Here is a 20,063-nt window from a genome sequence, read left to right as displayed (position 1 = left end):
TCAGCCCATGCACCCCAATCAAGGACCCTGGCTGCCTCCTCTGAACAGGGTGCAGAGAAGCTGTTGGCAGTCTTTCCAGGTCGGCCGATGGGTTTGGAAGAGGGATTTCATGAGATTAACCAGGGCTTGTGGCTTTTCCGATGGGGTGTTGTGTTTTTAATTGAGGAGGTCAGTCGTGGAGAAGGGTTGGTAGTAAAGCATGGACCAGCCGGGCTGGATGGTCCCATGTTCATTACACCTTCCAGGCTCCCACATCTCTTGCACTGGCACCGGAAGGGTGCCTGCTCCCGGCCGAGGGTGCAGTCTGGCTGCTTGTCTGGGGGAGAGTGGGTCCACTGGTTCTGGAGTTGGCGGAGAGGCTGATGGCGGCAGGGTGTCCCGGACTGGGGGCTGGGTGCTGACGGTCTTGGGGGCGCATGTAAGGTGGGGGCAGTATTAGCTCTTCCTCTGGATTACCTGAAAGAATTTGCAGAGGTTCAGGCTTCTGTTGATTCCTGTGGGCTGCTTTGTTGAGGCGACTAAGACCCTACCCTGTCCCTGCCCGTTGCAAGTGAATCACACCCAAGGAGGAAGGGTCTGGGCAGCTCCTAACCAGGAGTTAATGTATGGGAACCGCTTAGGCTGACCTGGATCTCTAGTGATGACCCCTCAGACTTGGCTGATTGTTGGGACATCTGGGGTTCTTTCTGGAGGTCACCCTGCACTAAAGGTGGGCTATACGGATGCACACAAGGTTTTCAACCTGCCAGGAGTTAATTTTCCTCTATAGTTTTCTGAAAATTCATTCCTGAAATTTTTGATCATGGTGTTGAGAACTGTGGGTTTGCTGTGCGCTGACCCCTGACATGTCCATGGATGGTGCTGTGACGACAGACAAGGGAGGGGTGCCTCCTCTAGAGAGGAGACCAGTCGGATGCCCATCCGTTCGCACTCCTCGCGGAGACTTTGGTCAGCTTTGACTGAGGTGCACTTGTGTAAGTCCCGGGCCACGTCAGCCGAAGCTGAATCACTGATATGTCATGGTGGCTGACCGTGAATGCGGATGAGGGTCCACACAGATTCCGTAGCGCAGGCCGTGGAATCACAGATTCAGTGCAGACTGAATGGCTTCAGCAGCTCTGCACACTCACTCACACACTCAGACCAGAGTTTAAACATGCTCTCCCTCCCCAGGGAATGTCTACCTGTGAGACTTCTAAGAAGTCTCCGGGAAATGATCAGGCTCCCCTTCCACCCCAATGGGTGGGACTGGCTGGGTTGGGGGCCCCAGGATCTTACCGGATTTGACGTCGGAACTAGGTCCTCACCTGCCGGGGCGCGGTGGGAGACTGCGGAGGGATCAGGCAGGGCGCACCTTCTCCTGTTCCATCTCCGCCCCACTGTTGCCCCAAACCCGTGGAAACAATGGGCCAGTGTGGTTGGGTTTCCTGGTCAGGGAACCAGATGTTACAGAAAATACTGGGAAACCTGGACTGGATCACTGATGGAAGAACCAAGCAGCACTCGGAGGTCTAGGAGGGTTGAGATTTTATTTCACGCCGGCGGGCTCAGAGGGGGGTCATGTCCCAAGGTCTGAGCCCTGAGCACAGCAAGGGGAGCAATTTATCTTATTTCTCTGTGTGGCATTTCGGCACGCGCAGGGCAACAGAGGAGCCCGGAGGAGGGGAGGCGGGAGCTGGGGGTGCTTTGCCAACTGCAGGGAAAAGCGGTTTGCTGACCTTGACGGCTGTGTTGAATATTTTCCTTATCAATGATAGTTGTAGAGTAATTCCACTCCATGAATTTATCACAACTTATTTAAGTATTCATCAGACTAGTCTCTTATTGTTAATTACTGTTAAATAATGAATGTTTAAAAATTATTTTCTTGCTACAATATTAACTTTAATGTCCTTGTGTGGAGACAGTTCGGTCCCTTGATAAAGTATTGTTAATAAATTTGCCTGCAACTTCACCTTCTTTCATAATCATAAGACTGGTTGCTAGATAAATTTCTTTTAAAAAAGGTTTTGTTTTTTGAGTTGACTAAACCACAGAGAATATGATCAGAGCAGCGAAGAAAGGTCTGCTTCAGAGGAGGAAACTGCAAGGCAGAAGCCGGTAGCGGTGGAGGGGGCCCGGGATGTCCCCAGGGCTGAGTTGAGGGAGAATTTCAGACAAGGAGACAGCAAAGTAGAGGAAGGGCTGGAAGGGACAAAAAAGAGATTACGAGGTCCAGAGAGAAATGACATCTCAGAATCGTCCAAGTTACCATGAGAGCAACATGCTCACTTTGAGACCCCATAGGCTGTACGAGGAAGTCGGTGGTCACCGCAGGCTCGGAGAGGGAGAACCTCTCAGCAGGGCAGGAACCTGGGCAGCGGGAGGGCGGGGCCAGAGGGAATTGGGGGGCGGGGCCACGGAGGGCGGGGCCACGGAGGGCGGGGCCAGAGTGGGGTGGGGCGGAGAGGCAGGACTTCTGGGCCCTGTGGGCAGAGTCTGCGCATTGCTCAGCTGACTCTGCTGAGCTCCACGCGGCTCCCTGTTTTACACTCAAGAATCCTTGGTTTTTCACCAGTTCACATTAAAAAAAAAAAAAAAACAGAGAGCATTTCCCTGGAACTCCCACAGCTCTTGCTAAGTCGTGGAGCCAGCGCTGCAGGGGCCTTATGTGGTGAGTTGTGTGGTTTCCCTGCAGCCTCTTGTCTAATTCCTGCCACATCTGTACCCTTACTTGCGCGGTTCCTTCCTTCCAATCAGGTATGCCGGCTTCATTTTGCCTTGGTTTGGAAGGCTGGTTTTTCAGCTTCGTTAAGGACAGTTTTCATTTTAGTTTTGTCCTCCACAGACAGTAATTAGAATCTACTAATGCCTTGAAAGAACCGTTCCTTTCTGTTATTTATAACAGTGCCGTGCAACAGAGAGAGAATGCGAGCTGCGTATTTCAACTTTTCGGAGAGTCACACTAAAAAAATTAAAAGGCACAGAAGAAATGAAGCTTAATACTTTCATTTTTCCCAACATATCCAAAATATTATCATTTCAACCATGTAATCAATATAAAAATGGTAAAGATTTTTATTTATTTTTTTGTACTAAGTCTTAGAACCTGGTGTGTGCTGTATACAGGCGCCCCACATCTTGAGCTCAGGTTTGGACCGGCTGAACTGTAAGTCCTTCATGGCTACTGAACCAGACAGCAGCTCTGTAAAGAAAGACTTGGTCTACTAACTTACTTAACAGCACAATTCAGATGTCCAACATTTTTAACCAATTAGAAGAATAAACTTTTTAAAAGAATCTTCTAAACTCTATAGTCCATAGAAATAATTGACATATAAATTTACAATTAGACTAAACTGTTGGTTAAAACAAATATTTTAAAAACATCTATGTGGAAGGAAGTCTTCTGCAACCTGTTTGTGAATATTGTAGTAATTCAGAGGTGGAATTAAACTTCTTTTCTTTTTATATCGTCTACAATTCAAATTGCTTCTTGCTGCATTAAGAGAGCAGTTATGTTGTTCCCTCGCATCTCTATTTAATATTTAATGTTGAACAATGCTACTCAAACTTCTGCCTGGAAAGGAAAATGTTAATTTAGATGACGTGGACCAACCGTGACAAGAAGGCCTGGGTTCTAGAGGGCCATGTCTGTTCTGTTTTGTTTTTCAGTATGTCGCCCAGTGTCTGATACAAAATATTGTTCACTAAATGTTGATTAGTTGCATAAATGTGGGAATGAATCATTGAAGAGATGAACAACAGAATTACCTTACTGACATCATCAGTCCAGAGACTGATTTGATAGGGACTGTCAAGAATCAGAAACTGTTATATGTTAGATGTCATTCATTTCAATTCTATGTATTTAGAGAAGGGAATGATATGCTTGCATGTGATGACCTTTGATAGCCTGTCTTTCTAGGTAGCAAGGCAGTAAATTTACTGCTCTCCCAAGTCATCACATTAGGCCAATTACTAACTTTGTTTCTTCATTTTTCACACTGTCCTTCCTTCAGCAGATCAGTAATCCTTCTGTTTGCAAGGATTAAGTTCTGGGTTAAGTTCTTTATCTGCAAATATGAATAGGGAACTCATCTTCTAGAAGGAATCCCTTTACATCATCTTCAAATACTTAAGAATTTCTTAGGACATGTAGCTTTTCTCTCAGACCCATTATTTTTTCCCATTTTGCTAACCACTGAATCTTGTTGGATGGAGTTTGGTGTTTCACAGTGCATTTCCTGGGACATTTGTTTTATACATTTGTGGTAAATACCCATTGCTTAACATCAAGGAGGAAAAGGTCAAGAAAGACCACAAAGAACCTTGAGTAAAAGGTGCAAATGCTGCTAATGACTGTGACGGGATGCCTGAAGTATGGTGAAATCCCATTTCTTGACATAATTGCTACACCCCAGAAGACAGTGGTGACTGATATACCAGCCCTTTCTTTGACTCAACAGGTTAGAGAAGAAAATAATTTCAACCTACATATTAATCGAGTCAGAAAGACATAGAGGAAAGAGCAAGGCCCATGTTCCAATGTTGCCAAGCCTCAATTTCCTCATCTTTGAATTGGGAGTGATGTACAGCCAGTGCTGAACAGACTCAGTATTCCATAAATAAAGCACCTTACCCTAGATATTCTTTTTTCTAGACTAATTCCATTTATTCTTAATGCGCATGTGAATTTTTGTTAATCAGATATTGAGAGTTTAGTCACATAAAACCAGGGACTATTCACTGTGAAGCCCCTCAGTTATTTTATTGTGACTTGAATATACATCTTCATAGAATGCCCTTGGTAAAACTAACTAACAAAAAAATCAATCTTCACAGTTACTTAATACTAGATTATTTTCTTGGATCCAAATTTTTTAAATGATGGATTTATTGAATCTTGAGGATAATTGGCAGAAGATGTTTCTATATCAGTATGTTGCACCATCTGTTCTTTTGAAACAATCTAATGACACAGACAAAACACTGAAATTTGTGTTATTTAGTTGGTAAATAATTGAAGGCCCATTAACTGAATTTTTATGTGATTCAAAAATCTTTCATAGAGTTTCTAATTTTGGTCATAATCTTTCAATATGCTTATTTTATGGTAAAATGAATTGACTTTTAATGAGCTTATTTACTTTATATAAATTATTTGCAATTGAAACATTGCTCCTTAATAAAATGCTGGCATAGGCTGGATGTTTTTCTCTTTTAAATCCCAATTGATTAGTTTGTAAAATCTGTTTTCCTTTCAATATTGGAGCCATTGTTGTCTGACTATGTCTGGCCTTACACATGAGGTTGCCTAAGACATTTCAGCCTGTTTTGATCTCCAAATGCATATGAATTAAAGCTTTGGCTAATTTAGCTCCAGATTATTAGACTGCAAGTTCTATGGTGTTTCAAGGCCATGCTGTTGCATTTAAAATATGAAGATTTTATAGTTTTTTTTCACTTTAAATGAGTCTTTGGTAAATGACCCAAAGGCTTCAAAATACACCATCTCGATGAACAGGGGCAGTAATGGTAAGCCACAGGGAAGCAAAACGGAGATATAATTAGAGAAAGATTGGTTGTCAGGTGAAAATATTCCATTAGTAAAAGACAACAGATGAAAAATGAACAAGAGTTTATTCTAAATTGGTACCATTCTAAAATGTCCTTATTCTGTCCGTGCCCATCATGGATCTAATAACCCATCAAAGAAACCACAGTGGGTCCTTATCCATCTGACAGGCAGTGCTAGAACTGCAGGGTTTTCCCCAGTGCTGGGCACTGGCTGCAGTGGTCCCCCTGGAGAGGAAAGAGGGAGGTGAGGGGAACCAGGGAGCCAGGGAGGGCTTGCAGCATGGGGTGGCAGTGGGGGGGACAGGGCCTGTGGATCTGGGGCCCGTAGGTGCACTTTCTAAATGCAGATGACCAGGCCTTTGCCTCACAGGCCCCACTTTCTCAGGTGCCCTTGGGGCACCTGGGGTTTGGCACGGGGGCTCTCCTGTGTGATTGTGACAGTGTGTTCATTGAGAAACTCGGGGTTATGTGAAGAGTGTAGCCAAGGACGGATTTGGTGGATGCAAGAAGATGTGGAAGATGAGAGGACAAAGGGGACTGAGCCAGGGAATGGAAATGTGAAGAATTCAGTAGCTTAGAGCAGGAGCGTAGTGGTGTGCGTCACGAGGGCTGTGCTGGAGGAGAAGCAGCGCTGTGTGAGGTGATGATGTCCCGGGTGTTGGTCCAGGGTGCTGGGGAGGGCGTTTGTGAAGAAGCCGGAAGGGCAGAGGGTGATCTGAGGGACTGGGGGTGTGGGCTCAGTGGCGGAGGCAAGAGAGGCAGTAGAGATGAAAACTGTGAGGCGTTACAGTGAGTGCAGAAAGAACAATCCTAAGATGAGCTAAGCTCTGCTGCCTTCTTTTGGATAGGGTTAGTGTGCTGTGTTTTCCCCCATCATTTACTCTTAATCTCTCTCTGTATTTATACTCAAAATGGGTTTCTTTTAGACAACTGGTAGTTGGATCTTGGCTTTTGGTCCACCTTGACAATCTCTTGTCTTTTAATTGGTGCATTTAGACCTTTGGCATTCAAAGTGATGTAATGATGTGGTTGGATTAATACCTCCCACATTTGTTGCTTTTTATTGTTTGTTGCCCTTATTCTTCATTTCTATTTTTTTACCACTGGTTTATGCCTTTCATGGTTTTAATTGAGCAGTTTATTTGATTCCATTTCTCTCCTTTCTTAGCATATCAGTTATACTCCTTTTTTAGTCCTTACATTTTTTTTTAGTGGTTGCCCTAGAGTTTGCAATATACCTTTACAGTTAATCCAAGTTTACTTTGAAATGACATTATACCACTTCCTGGGTAGTGTGAGTACCTTACAATAACAATCATACATCCTTCCTTCCATCCCTTGGCTGTCATTAATTTTGCTTATATATAAGCATGCATAATCATATACACACATATACATAATATATGTACATAAGCACATATAATACATTGTTGCTGTTACTACTTTGAACAAACTGTTATCATTAGAACAATTAAGAACAAGAAAGACAAAAGATTTATTGCTTCACTTATTCCTTCTCTGATGTTCTTCTCATTGTCTGAGTTTCTGAGCTATATTATTTTCCTTCTCTATGAAGAACTCATTTGAATATTTCTTGCAAGGCAGGTTTGGGAACATTCCCTCAATTTTTATTTGCCTGAGAAAGTCTTTGTTTATCCTACACTTTTGAAGGATAATTTAGCAGGTTACAGAATTCTAGGTTGGTGATTTTTTTTTCTTTTAACACTTTTCACTCCATTCTTTTCTCAGTTGCATGGTTTCTGGGTAGAAGAAGGATATAATTCTTATTTTTGCTCCTGTGAAGGTAAGACTTCTTTTGCCTAGTTTTTTGGGTTTTTTTTTTTGCATTTACCTTGCTTGGTGTTTTCTGAACTTCCTGGATCTGGTTTGGTGTCTGACATTAATTTGGGACAATCCTCAGTCATCATTGTTTCAAATGTTTCTTCGTTTCCCTCCTCTCTTCTCCTTCTGGTGTTCCCATCGTGCATATGCTGTACCTTCTGTAATTGCTCCACCATCCTTGGACAGTCTGCTCTGGTTTTTGTTTTTTATTCCCCAGTCTTTGTTCTTTTTTGATTTTCAGTTTTGGAGGTTTCTAATGAGATATTTCCTCAGCCATGTCCAGTCTACTTATAAGCCCATTTAAAAGCATTTCTTTTTGGTTCTTTCTTGGAATTTCCATCTCTACTTACACTGCCCACCTGTTCTTGCATGCTGTCTAATTTATCCATGTGAATAAAGTGAGAGTTCCTGTGGCCAGGATTCTCTCCTGGCCCTGGTTGGCTAGCTCACTGCACACCTGTGGGCAATACATGGCTGTTGACTCTATAAAAAGAGCTCCACCCTGTGCTCTGGGCGTGACACTGTGGCAGGGCTGCAAGGCTGCAGGAGAGCAGAGCAGAGGCTGGAGTGATGGCAGCACTGAGGACAGAGGCCCAGAGGATGGCTGTGCAGCCAGAGGAGCCCAGAGGCAAGGGGAGAGACAAGCTTGCTGCATACAGACTCACTCTGAGTGAATGGGATTCTAGTGACTGACCTGCCACCTGGAAATTAAGTTGGGTATAACCCTTTCACCCCAAGAACATTTTGCTGTCAATTTCTCTGGTCACACTGCATCCATAGCAAACTTGCCCGGGGCTGAAACCCACTGGCAAGATGACCTATTAGAGTCCTCAGCCCTGTAATCATGGTTGTTGTACGTTCCCAGTCTGATAATCCCCAAATTCCTGCCATGTCTGATTCTGATGTTAGCTCTGTCTCTTCAAACTGCTTTTTGCCTTTTGGTATGCCTTGTAATTTTAATTTTTCTTGGCCCAACAGGATGAGCCAGGCAAAAGGAACTGTTATAAATAGGCCTTTAGTGATGTGGGGGGAGTTGTTGAGGAGGGGAAGCATTTGAGAGCCTGTGATTAGGGCTTAGCCACTTAGGGAGCTTCTCCCTCTGGACTGTGAGCTTCACAAGTGTGTCTCCATTCCCTGCCCTCCCCCCACTGCCTCCCCACCACACCCCGGACGACAGTAAAACTAGAGGGGCCTGGAGTTGAGTATTGCCCTTCCCCAAGGCTCTGATAAAATCCCAGCAGGTTAGGCTCTAGTTAACGAGTTTCCCCGAGGGCAGGCCTTGTTAAGAACAGAAGGCTCTGGCTTAGTTTGAGTGGGTCTCCTTGGAGTTTTTAACTCAGAGTTGTCCACACCGAGCCTATGGCAATTCACGCATCACAGTTCAGGTTTTCCTGCTCTGGCACTGGGTCCGGAGGTGGTTTCCACTCGGGAGTCTCTGCCTGGGTAAGACATGACTCCCTCTGTCTGTCTGTCTCTCTAACTTGCGGGCAGTTACCTTTTACCTCCTTTTGGGACCTGTGTGATTGTCTCATCTCTTGCATTAGACTCTAAAGTGCTCTAAGGCAGGTATTTCATCTTCTTGGTCTTGTTATTCCCTAAGATGCATATTAATTGCTTAATATACATTTATTGTATGAATAGATGCTTAATGAAAAGGGGGTACAAACTTAATACAGGTGGCTCTTTAAAAGGACTGAACTGTTTTGCCACTTGCTGAGGCTCAGTTGACTTTTAATACCTGGAGTTTTGCCAGTCAGACTTCTCTTTTACAATAATATTTATGATGATAATTGGTATTCATAGTGATTACCCCAGGGCTATACAAAATCTGAAACTACCTTCTCAGTCATTTAAAAGAAGATCATATTAAGATGTTTGTTTCTAGTTAATAGACTCATTATATGTATCATCGTGGATTATCCATTTTAAAAGAATTATAATACAAAAATCACAATAATATCAAACTGAACATTAATCTGCCTTTGATGATTAGTTCATTCAACAAATAATTAACACATGCTTAATATGTGCAAATTAATAGAGTTATTAAGCAGGATATTCTATTCTAGTTAATTTACGTATATTTGAAATACCTTGCGCATCAGTTGTGCTTGATAATGGTTTACTGTAATTAGCATACAGTGTGATATTTAATCAGTTTCTTTCAATAGACATTAAGCTCTTTAGTATATTTTATAGAGTAATTACTAAAGTTACCTATAAGGCGAGTTCTGTCAATCAAATCCAGTTCACAAATATTCCGTCCAAGGTAGCTTAGAGCACGTTGGCTGACTGATCTACTGGTACCTTTGGTTTCTCCTTCTGGACCTTGAGCAATGGTGTGTCAATATCTCTTCTCCCCACATCTGCCCAGTCCGGGCAGATGCAATAGTTGGAATGCACATTGTGACTAGATGCTTTAAAGCAGTGGTTCTCAAGCCTGGTTGCGCACTGGAACCACCTGGGGAGTTGTAAAAAAAACCCACTGTTGCCTGGTCCCATTTGCAGGGATTCTGGCTTAATGGGCTTGGAATGTTGCCCTGCATCTCATTTATTGCTCCAGAGTCAGCCTCTCCCTGGGGTCTGGGAACACCTCCTCTTCTATCCTGTAGCTTCAGGGACCTAGTGGCTTCCTGCTGTTGCTCCTCCGAGATTTCTCACCATCCCCCGTCGGCTTCTCGGCTCTTCCATGGCCCCTGTAACCAGTTCTCTGCATGACATTCCCTCTGTTGTAAAATCTCGAAGTGGCTCCTCTTTTCCTTGCTCAGGTTCTCTCATCAGATCTCAGCTAAGACGGCTGGCAGTAAAGACAGCAAAACGTGAATCAAGCACCATGGGGCGCAGCCTTGGACAGCTGACCCTGGTCCTGGCGGGGCGGGCGGGTGGAGATGGGCAAAGGGAGGACGCAGGTTTGGTGACATGTCCAGAGTCACCTCATCTAGCAGCAGAGGCCCCTGCAGATAGTCTGTAACACAAAACTCATGAGGGAATTTAATGTAATGTTCTGATTTCATCATTTTTTGATGATGTGATTTCCTTGCAACAGGTCACGCTTAGAGTTTATAAAGTCTATCAGGGAAGAAATTAATTTTATATGTGGTGCCTATCTACTGGTATATAGGGATGATGAATGAATCCTGATGAACCTTTTAGTCCATACTAGCAAAGCTGAAGAAACCTAAAAGTGAATTTCTTTTTAAATCTGGAATATTCCTTTTCACCAGACCATGCTCTCGGCCTGTGCTTCAATTTCACAACCAGATATAAGGTAGGCTTGAAAGCCTCGCCCCAGTTGAAAAAACATCACCTTCAAAAACTGCCTGTTCTTTGTCTTGTGTGGGCGAGCAGAGGTGCTGTGGTCCCTGCTACTTAGCTGTGCTGTCCCTTTAAAGCTCTCCTGACAGCAGCCGTGTAAACAGGAGGGAGCCTCCCCAGAAATCAACTGAAAACCCTGCATATGTGTTGGTTGTTTACACAGACATACAAGGCCTACTTTCAAGTAAGGACAGGGTTGGTCATAGGCAGACCAGAGCATTTTCTTCACACACTCTCACACTCATACACACTCCCACACCCTCAGCTGACCCTGCAACAGCCCTTGTGTTTCTGCCCCTGCGTAGACTCCTTCAGACAGCTGTAGTGAACATGCTCTATGTTTTATACAAAATACTGTTAGTCAAAACTAGCATTTTGTCTTCTTAGGAACATCACTGCTGTAAGCTAAGAGACTGAACCCTATTTACCTTGAATTTAATAATAATAATAATAAAACATTTGTCAAGTCCTACCTTTAAAGGTGTGTTACTATCCCCATTTTACAGATGAGAAACTGAGCAGTTAATAACATGCTAAAGGCTCACAGCACGGAAGCAGAGGTAACATAGGGTTTGAGCAGGATTGCTCCGGAACTTTCACTCTGAATTATGCTATGGACTGAATTTATGTCCCATAATGTTTTAGGTGGTGGATGAATCCAGAGCTTCTCTATGCCTGAGCTAATCGGTCCTGGGAAGATTAGGGGCTCGGAAAGATATAGCAACTAATTTAAGTCATTACTGACTATTTAAAGGTAAGTTCACATTGGTTTCCTAGAAAAGGTAGCCAACTGATTTATAAGGAGAAGAGAGACAATTGGTAGCTCCGAGAGCTGCGTAAAGCCTCCAGAGGAGAGATTGCAAGTGGCAGATTGATAAGACAAATTACTTTAACTAGATTGGCAGTAAGAAGTGCCTTCAACACTCCAACCCAAATCACTAGTGGGTGGAAAAACAGAAATTACTGTTGCAATGTGCCTGGGCTCCCAGGCAGGGTGGCATGTCACACAGAACCTGGGGTTGAGAAGGGCCCTGAGGTTGGTTTACTATTTTGTGACCACCTTAAAATTCACGTAACTTTATCTTTGAACTCGTGCTTTGTGACGGCGCTGACGGGCCGATGTAGTATGCACATGGGTTCGTGGAGCAATGCCGGGCAGCCCACACACATGGATGGTTGTGGTCTCGTGGGAGCACATAGCATGGAGCTCTACCAGACGTCCTGCACACGCCCCAAGGGAGGTCAGGGTCCTGAGGGTGGGGTGGTGGCCAGGACAGAATCTGGGTCCAGAGAGATCGCAGTGACAGTGGCCACCGCAGAAGGGGCAGCTCCAGTTACACGAGTCAGAAGAAATATCAGATACATTCAAATAACATTGTGTACATTTACATTTAAGGTTAACTTCAGCCTTCTGTGAAATGCATTTGTGCAGAGAGCTAAATCTTTTAGAAAATTATTCTGCCACAATCATCAGTTTTAGATGTAACAAGATTTCTATTTTGATACAACATATCAGAAATTTATCCCGATGTAATATTGGGATGATCCCAACAATGTTGTCAGAGCCTATAAAATACTCTTAATAATGTCGGTCACGGTTGTATATTCAGAAAGATCCTTCTCAAAATTAAAAGTTATCAAAAATTGTAATCTTGCATTTGCAAGAGTGACCAATATTGCATGAAATTGTATCTATTAGAAATAAAGCTGCTCAAACTATAATTTTGAAAATCTAATAAATTTGCAGAAAAGCCATAAAAATCATGTGCTCCTTCAAGATACTGCAATAATAAAGTAGTGTCATCACATTATGGAAAGTGACACCAAAACATTGTTTCTTAAATTTGCAACTTTATGTTGTTACTCATGTGTCACAATTACTCCTACGACCGTTCTGTAAGTAACGAAATATTTTTAAAGGAGAAGTTTTGATATTTTAGTACCCTGAATAACACTTCTTCCTGCTTTTGATGTAACGGGCCTTCATTTTCCTTCGGCGTTGGGCCCTTCCAGTCAGGTGTGCAGTCCTGCTCCCAGAAGAAGGAAATGATGTTACAGAAGAGACCGAGAGGACAAGATTCTCCGCCAGCGGTCCCCAAGTTTTCTTTTCATCCTGATGAGCGTACAGCCTGGAGCAGAGGAAATGACCAGCTCCCGCTGGGCCGAGTCATGTCAGGACCATCCGCACTACCTTCCGGTGTGGGGCCCGGCCAGGCCTCGTGCCCTCTTCCCAGTCGCCCAAGGAGCACTTTAGATGTTGGATGACCTTAAGCTTGAAGAAAACCTGAGGAAAATGTATTCTTTCTTTTTTATTTCCCCTTAGTCACTACTCTTGTAAAAAGCACTGTATGTTTTATGTCTATTTTTAGTTCCAGCCTCTCCTTCTGTCCAGAAGTAGAGCTGGTTTATCAGCGGGATTGCAGAGGGGCCCGGAGCCTGTGATGCTGGGCAGGGGATCTGGCTGTGGGCCCGGCTCTGCCTTTTATTGCAACGGGACCTTTATGAACTCGTCTTTAGTTCTTCATTTTCTTGTACGTGACAGTGAAGGGGACAGTGACAGCTGATGCATTTTGGTGACCTTGTTCTGATTCATGCGAATGAAGCAGCAGTTTCTCTTACATTGTTTCTGTGGCATCAGGGCGACTGTCACACAGGGGAAAAGGCAGATGTCATGTGGGGTTGTTATGAAAGGGTTTTGATCTCGGAGATCCCCGGGGAAGAGTCCGGGCCCTCCAGGGCTCTGCAGACCACACTGCGAGGACCGCCGTTCGGTGGCGGTACTGGAGCAACTCCAACAGCTGTGCCCAGGCCCCCGTGTTCAGAGGGGACCCAGGAGCCTGAGCGAGAAAAACAGGCAGAACACATAGAACAAGCCCTTACATGAAAGGAATAAAACTTGAACCAAAATATAGAAATACGTAAGAGTACTCGATTATATTTTTTAAAGACTTTCTGCATGACTTTTGAACTAATGATGCTACATAGTGGCCTGGAAGTTCAACTGGAAGTAATATCTGAATGCAAAGAGCAAAAATACAAGAGGACAATCCTGAGAAAAAATACTTTGGAGGCTCTATCTGGGAGAACTAATATGTGACAGAAAGAAGATTCAGAAAGGAGAAAAGGAACAGATGGGAAAAGGCAGTGGCTAAAGTAATAAAAGAAGAAAACAATCCCTGAGATGAAGAAAGACCTGAAGGAGCAAATTCAGTCTATGCACCAAGTACTATGCAGAAGGGATGAGAATAAACGCCTCTGAAGTGAGTCTGGAAAATTCCCAAACTCCACGAATGAAAAGAGCCCATGACAAATTCAAAGACAGAAATAACCAGTTGGTTAAAGAATCCGGCAGCCATTCCACGTTTCAGATGCAGCATCTGACTGTTGAGAGGAGAGGATGCAGCCCCGGACCCCTTCCCGCTCAGGACGTGATTCCCTTCCAGGATGGAGCAAAGGGAGACTGTGCTGTGCTCCAGGGAGGGTAGCTGTCCTGCCTCCGGGATGCCAGCAGATACTCCTGGAGGGAGGGCTGCACCAGCAGACAGCCACAGCGTACCAAACACACCTCCTCCTGCTGGCAGCACCTCCAGCAACGAGAGGAGAGCTTGGAGAGGAAAAGAAGCAACGGCCAGCAACGTGCATGCCGTCCAGCCCACATGGGCCACAGCAGACCAGGCACGCAGGCTAACGACCCTGCAGAAGTCTCAGAATAGAACCGTGTGAGGGCCATTCTAATAATAGTCTGAAACTCAAGGTACTGGACAGAGAAATCTAGAAGTTGGGGGTGAAGGAGGAGAAAAGGCTTGAAAGCACAGCAGTAAATTTTATTGTAAAACAACTAGTGAGTACAGATATTAAAATACTAAAAGCTGCTCTAATCAATATATAGGGCATTGGAATTGAATGGAAAACCTATAGATTCCAAAATAAATGCTATTTTAATTTATTATGAAGTTGATATTTCAGTTCACTGTGCGAAGGAAGGTGCTGGCTTGACTGACATCCATCTGGAAGAAAATAGAAATGTACACTTCTCTCCTAGCATTTATATAAATAAATACCAGATAACTGATGACTTCAACATAAAGAATTAAATCCAAAAATAAATCAATGAGCAGATGAATGAAAGAATTGCTTAAATTTAGAAATAAACCACTTAGTTTACATTTAAAATAGAAGAAAATCTGGGAGCCTAGCCATACAATTTAGTGTTAGTGGAGACTGTTCTTAACCAAGACGAGAAATTGAAAGCTATAGATTTAAGCAAGACCAGTGAGAAGTTAAGAGTTAAAATAGATCTGCATCACATGTGAAAGATAAAAAGCTAATATCTTTAAAAGACCATAAGTTCTGACTAATGGGCAACAAATAACAAAAAATAGATACGCATGGATAATTTTTCCAAAAGTGGGTAGAATGGCCATAAACGTGAGTACTCAAAATTATCAGTAATCAAGCAAATGCAAATTAAAGTAACAATGTGCAATCATATCCCTTGATAACCATGTATTTAACAAAAACATAATAGAATGATAACACTATCCCTTTCTTTAGAGGAAAGGAAGCAGAGGAAAAGGTACTGTCATAATTTGCAAATGAAATATGAATTGTTATGGCCATTTAAAAAAATTTTTATTTTGATATCATTAATGTACAATTACTTGAAAAACATTATGGTTACTAGACTCCCCCTATTATCAACTCCCCCCCACATACCCCATTACAGTCACTGTCCATCAGCGTAGTAACATGCTACAGAATCACTATTTGTCTTCTCTGTGTTGTACAGCCCTCCCTGTGCCCCCGCCCACATACATTGTCTCTGCTAATCATAATGCCCCATTTTCCCCTTTATCCCTCCCTTCCCACCCATTCTCCCCAGTCCCTTTCCCTTTGGTAACTGTTAGTCCATTCTTGGGTTCTGTGATTGTGCTGCTGTTTTGTTCCTTCAGTTTTCCTTTGTTGTTATACTCCACACATGAGTGAAATCATTCGGTACTTGTCTTTCTCTGCCTGGCTTATTTCACTGAGCATAATACCCTCCAGCTCCATCCGTGTTGTTGTAAATGGTAGGATTTGTTTTCTTCTTATGGCTGAGTGGTACGGCCATTTTTAAGTTGCAGTATGGCAATATGTTCTAAAAATAAAAATTCACATACATTTTGATCCACCAGTCTCATTCCTGGGAAGTTATTCCAAAGAGATAGAAACCTAAGATAATTTCATAAGAATATATGTACCATGATGTTTACAACAGCATTATTCATACAGTTAAAGTTCTGAAAGAAGGTGAATCCCCATGAGTAGAGGAAAGGTTGAATCAATCTTCAAAATAAAAAAATTTTAAATTATGCAGACACTCAAAACGATGAATTACAGCAAAATCAATTGACTTGGTTGGGATGTCTATGAAGTATTATTGAGTGAGAGAATCTAGCTGCAGAAAGGTGTAACACTGCATTTCTGTAAATAAGATAAACAATGACAGAAAGTATGTCATTTTATATATATGTTTCTGAATGTGTGTATTTGTTTACAACACTAGGTACTGGTTTAGGAAGGAAGGAAGGAATAAATGAAGGGGGGAGGGAGGGATCTCAACTATTGAAAAGACCAGCATGAGTCCCATTTATGTTCTCTTCATGGAATAATAAAAGCCGGCGAGCTTTCAGTCCCTTTTTCATAAGGCCTGACTTTTCACCTTAGTGTTCCTGCAGCTACGATTCTGTCTGCAATTATGTTCTGCTCAGAAGACCGGGGGGAGTTCTTTTCCATCCTTGCAGCCTATTAAATAAACACCACATTCCATGTGCCCTTATCCCTCCATTTGTCAGGTTGTGTTCATGCCGCAGAAAAAGAAAGAACACTGCACAGCCATTTTTCCATGCTTCCCAGTTTAATGTACCTGCCCATTGTTGGACCAGCTCTGTATTTTTAAAAAATTAATTAATTAAACAAACAAAATCTGTACAAGTGAACTTCTGAATAGTTAGGTTTCTCTTCATTCCTGGAGTTGCAGCATACAAGGAAGAGAAGCAGGAATCCCTACCCGTAAAAAGCTTTGCACGAGACCTCTTGACACTGGGAAAGCCCATAAAACCAGGAAACCAAATCTTCAAGGCCACCTACTCACTTGGGGAATGAAGAGTGGCTGCAGGGGGTGGTGGTGCTGATGTCCTGGGTCTGCCTCCGACACCTTCCCCCTCCCACCCCTGATCTCTGCCTTCCTCCTGGGGTACTTCTTCATCTCCAGAGCCACCCTCTCTTTGGTTTCTTTTGTCTTAGGGTCTCTGTGAAGACCCTCCATCTCTGCTATTGGTAGATCATGTAGCTGGTTGAAACCCACTGTTATGGTCATGAATGTCTAAAGCAACTGTACTTTTTTGGTGAGGCTTGATTTAAATCTTGGAACGGAAACTCAGTGCTCTCAAAGCTAGATGGACCGGGCAGATCCAGGCCACCCTGGCTTGGGGCTCCTTTCCTTGTCCTCCCAGGGAGCGCCGCGTCCTCTTCCTCTGCAGATGCTATTTGACAGTCCCGCCCTGCCTGCCCCTGGCGGAGGAGTCTGGGTGCCCCGAGAGGAACTGTTTTTTTGTGTTAGAAACAGAATTCATTAAATTCCTTTGGTCCTCGCATAAATGTGAGGTTTGGAGGTTCAAAGGTAGAGGAAGGGTGGATGTTCAAGATAGAATATTTAAGAACAGACTTTTCATAGCTGTTCCTTACAAGAAAGATACAGGCTTTAGGAAGTTTCAGGTTTCTCAGAAACTACAGTTGACACACTGCTCAGAACTGTTCTGTCACTGTAGGGCCACCGGGCAATTACAGGGGGAGTACTTTCTGGGAGAAGGGCTACATTAAACAATAATGACAAAGACTCCTTGCTGCATTTTGCCACTTTGCATAACCCCTTCCTTAATCTAAATTCAGAGATGTTCCAATACTGATAAGAGGAATGACTACCATAATTTTAATTTGCATACTGATGCTCCGAGCACCCGTTCTTTGAGAACAGCTGGATTTTGAGGCTGTGCTTACAAAGGGGATGCGGTGTTTCATCCTCTGGAGCCCACAGACGTCCATTCTTGAGGATTCTACCTCAATTTACGCACTCTTGGTTTTGAGGACGTCCAGTCGTGCAAATGTCCACTATGGCTGGAAATAGTAATCTCTGTGGCTGTTTGTGCCCTGCTAAGGCCTAAGCAGCCCGCTCAGGGGGTTTGGCTCAGTGGCTCAGGGAGGCACAGGCTGGAAGGATGGGGAATGGAATGACGCTGTCTGTGTCCCAGAAGCCCCCTCTGAGGGTTCTCACTCATCCCTCTGCCCAGCTCCTCCTCTCTGACCCGGATCCGCGGCTCTTCTCTGAGGACCAGTCAGCTCTCAGCCCCGCACGGGCGTTAGCTCCCCATGAGCCTGACTGAGCAGGAGCAAAATTAGACTCAGGAGGTTGCTTAGCAAGCACAGCGGAATCAAGTGAGACAGGGAGGGGGACGCTTGTGGCTTCTGTCCCCCCAGAGGAGACTATTGACTGAGAAGCCAGACTCTGCAGCCCACTGACCTCATTCACTCCCAGGGTTCATCTCTCAGATTTCTCTTCTTGTGTTTCCAAGACTGACAACCGCACACCTGGGCAGAACATTCTTCCTCATTCCGTGGAATCAGCTTCCAATCATTCTGAGCTGGGGGACCTTTTGTTGCTTTAAGGTGACTGTCTTCTTATGCTTGGCCCCCAGGGTGTGCCCCTCAAAGGTAACCTCCCTTGCATGCCTAAGTTAGAGGGGTTCTCCTCTATAGATCCCTTCATCCCCCAGCGCTGGCCTGCATCTTCGGCTGGGAAGGCATGAGTTTGACTTTGTTTTCTCTTGTTCCCCTCCTGTTGATCACGAGGTCCCGTTGAAGGTGTTTGAAGGTGTGTTCATTTAGCACATTTCTGTTACTTGCTCAGAGTTTGGGATCTGGGAAAGGAAGAGAAGGCACAGGTAAGCATAAAGCACAGCCCAGGCAGGTTTCCAACAAGCGTCCAGGGAGCAAGTGCAGAAATATGCCCTCTTCAAGAGCAAGAGCAGCAGTTTAGAATTGTTCTGTCTTGTTTCGGGCATTGTTCAGTTTCTGCTTCCAAGCCCTGTAATCGTTCAAACTGTAGCTTTGAAATAAACAATGATAGCAGAGTGATTGTAAAGAGGAAGCTCCAGAACTTGAGTTAACTGAATTCTATCATGTTGATTGATTACTTGGGACTTGTACATCATTTGAAGTTTAAGACAGCAAACGTTTAAAACGGAATGACTTCCCACCCACTAAGGTGGCTAGAATCCAAAAGATGGACAATAACAAGTGTTGGCAAGGCCATGGAGAAACTGGAACCCTTGTGCATTGCTGTTGGTAGGGTCAAATGGTGCAGTCCCTTTGCAAAGCAGTTTGCCAGTTTCTTAAAAAGTTAAACAAACATATACTGTATGGTCCAGCAATCCAACTTGTAGGTGTCTATCCAAGAGAAATGAAAACCTACCCCTAGAATCACACATTTGCACATATGTCTACCACATTCTATGTTTTAGAGGCAAGTCACTACATACGGAGTGCAGTCGAGGAGAGAATTAAGCTCTACCTCGAGAAGGGAAGAACATCAAGTACTTTATGGACTTATTTTAAAACCACGTGCATTTTTGGGGACGGAGATGTTTATGGTTGGGAAGATGAGGAGGCTGTAAGCAAGGAAATGTTTTGCTTCTCTCTTGTCTGCTGTTGACATTATATCATCCGTGTCAAGTGGGAGCCTGTCCTTTCCTTCTCTTTCCTTTTACACTGTGTGCCTTTTAAAGTCTTCATTTTATTAGTATTGTATTCTTTTTGCTGTACTCCCTGCATTTGGACAGTCTCAGTACATTCTGGGCTTCAGACCTCTGGACACTACTCTTTGGGGCTGTGCCCATATTTTCGGTCTTTTTTCGATATTTTAGGTCTGTTTCCTGGAAACATGGCATAATTATAATGCCATTTGATATTATTATTGCCAGGGCCCTGGAATACTGAAATCTTGAGAACTTCTTGACCCTTCCCACCAGGCTCTGAAGGCTCTCTGTGCACAGGGAAAAAAATGGCAGAAGGCACTCAAAAGACGTCTTCATTAATGGCTGGGCAAATGTCTGAGAACTGTCATAAAAGGCGTGGGCTCCCACTTGCCTCTGAATCTAAATCTTAGGATGAACGTGCCAAGGGGCAGCTGTGGGGGATCCATCTGCACACAGGCTGTTCTTCCTGGCCCAGCTGCACGTGCAGAGGAACGAGCACATGTGCGCACCTGGTGGTGCTGGGGTCACACATGGCCGGTGTCACGGGCCTGGGAA

General features: G+C 43.9%; 1 protein-coding gene across 1 annotated transcript in view; it reads left to right on the top strand.

Moving 5' to 3' along the window:
• Window positions 1-20,063, top strand: part of KL (klotho) — a 72,522-nt gene that overhangs the window by 51,606 nt on the left and 853 nt on the right. The gene's annotated exons all lie outside the window — the stretch shown is intronic.

The sequence above is a fragment of the Manis pentadactyla genome, chromosome 2 (genome assembly GCF_030020395.1).
Source record: "Manis pentadactyla isolate mManPen7 chromosome 2, mManPen7.hap1, whole genome shotgun sequence".
NCBI classification, from domain to species: domain Eukaryota; kingdom Metazoa; phylum Chordata; class Mammalia; order Pholidota; family Manidae; genus Manis; species Manis pentadactyla.
Note: the sequence above shows the minus strand (reverse complement) of the source record. Positions and strands in the feature narration are given on the sequence as shown.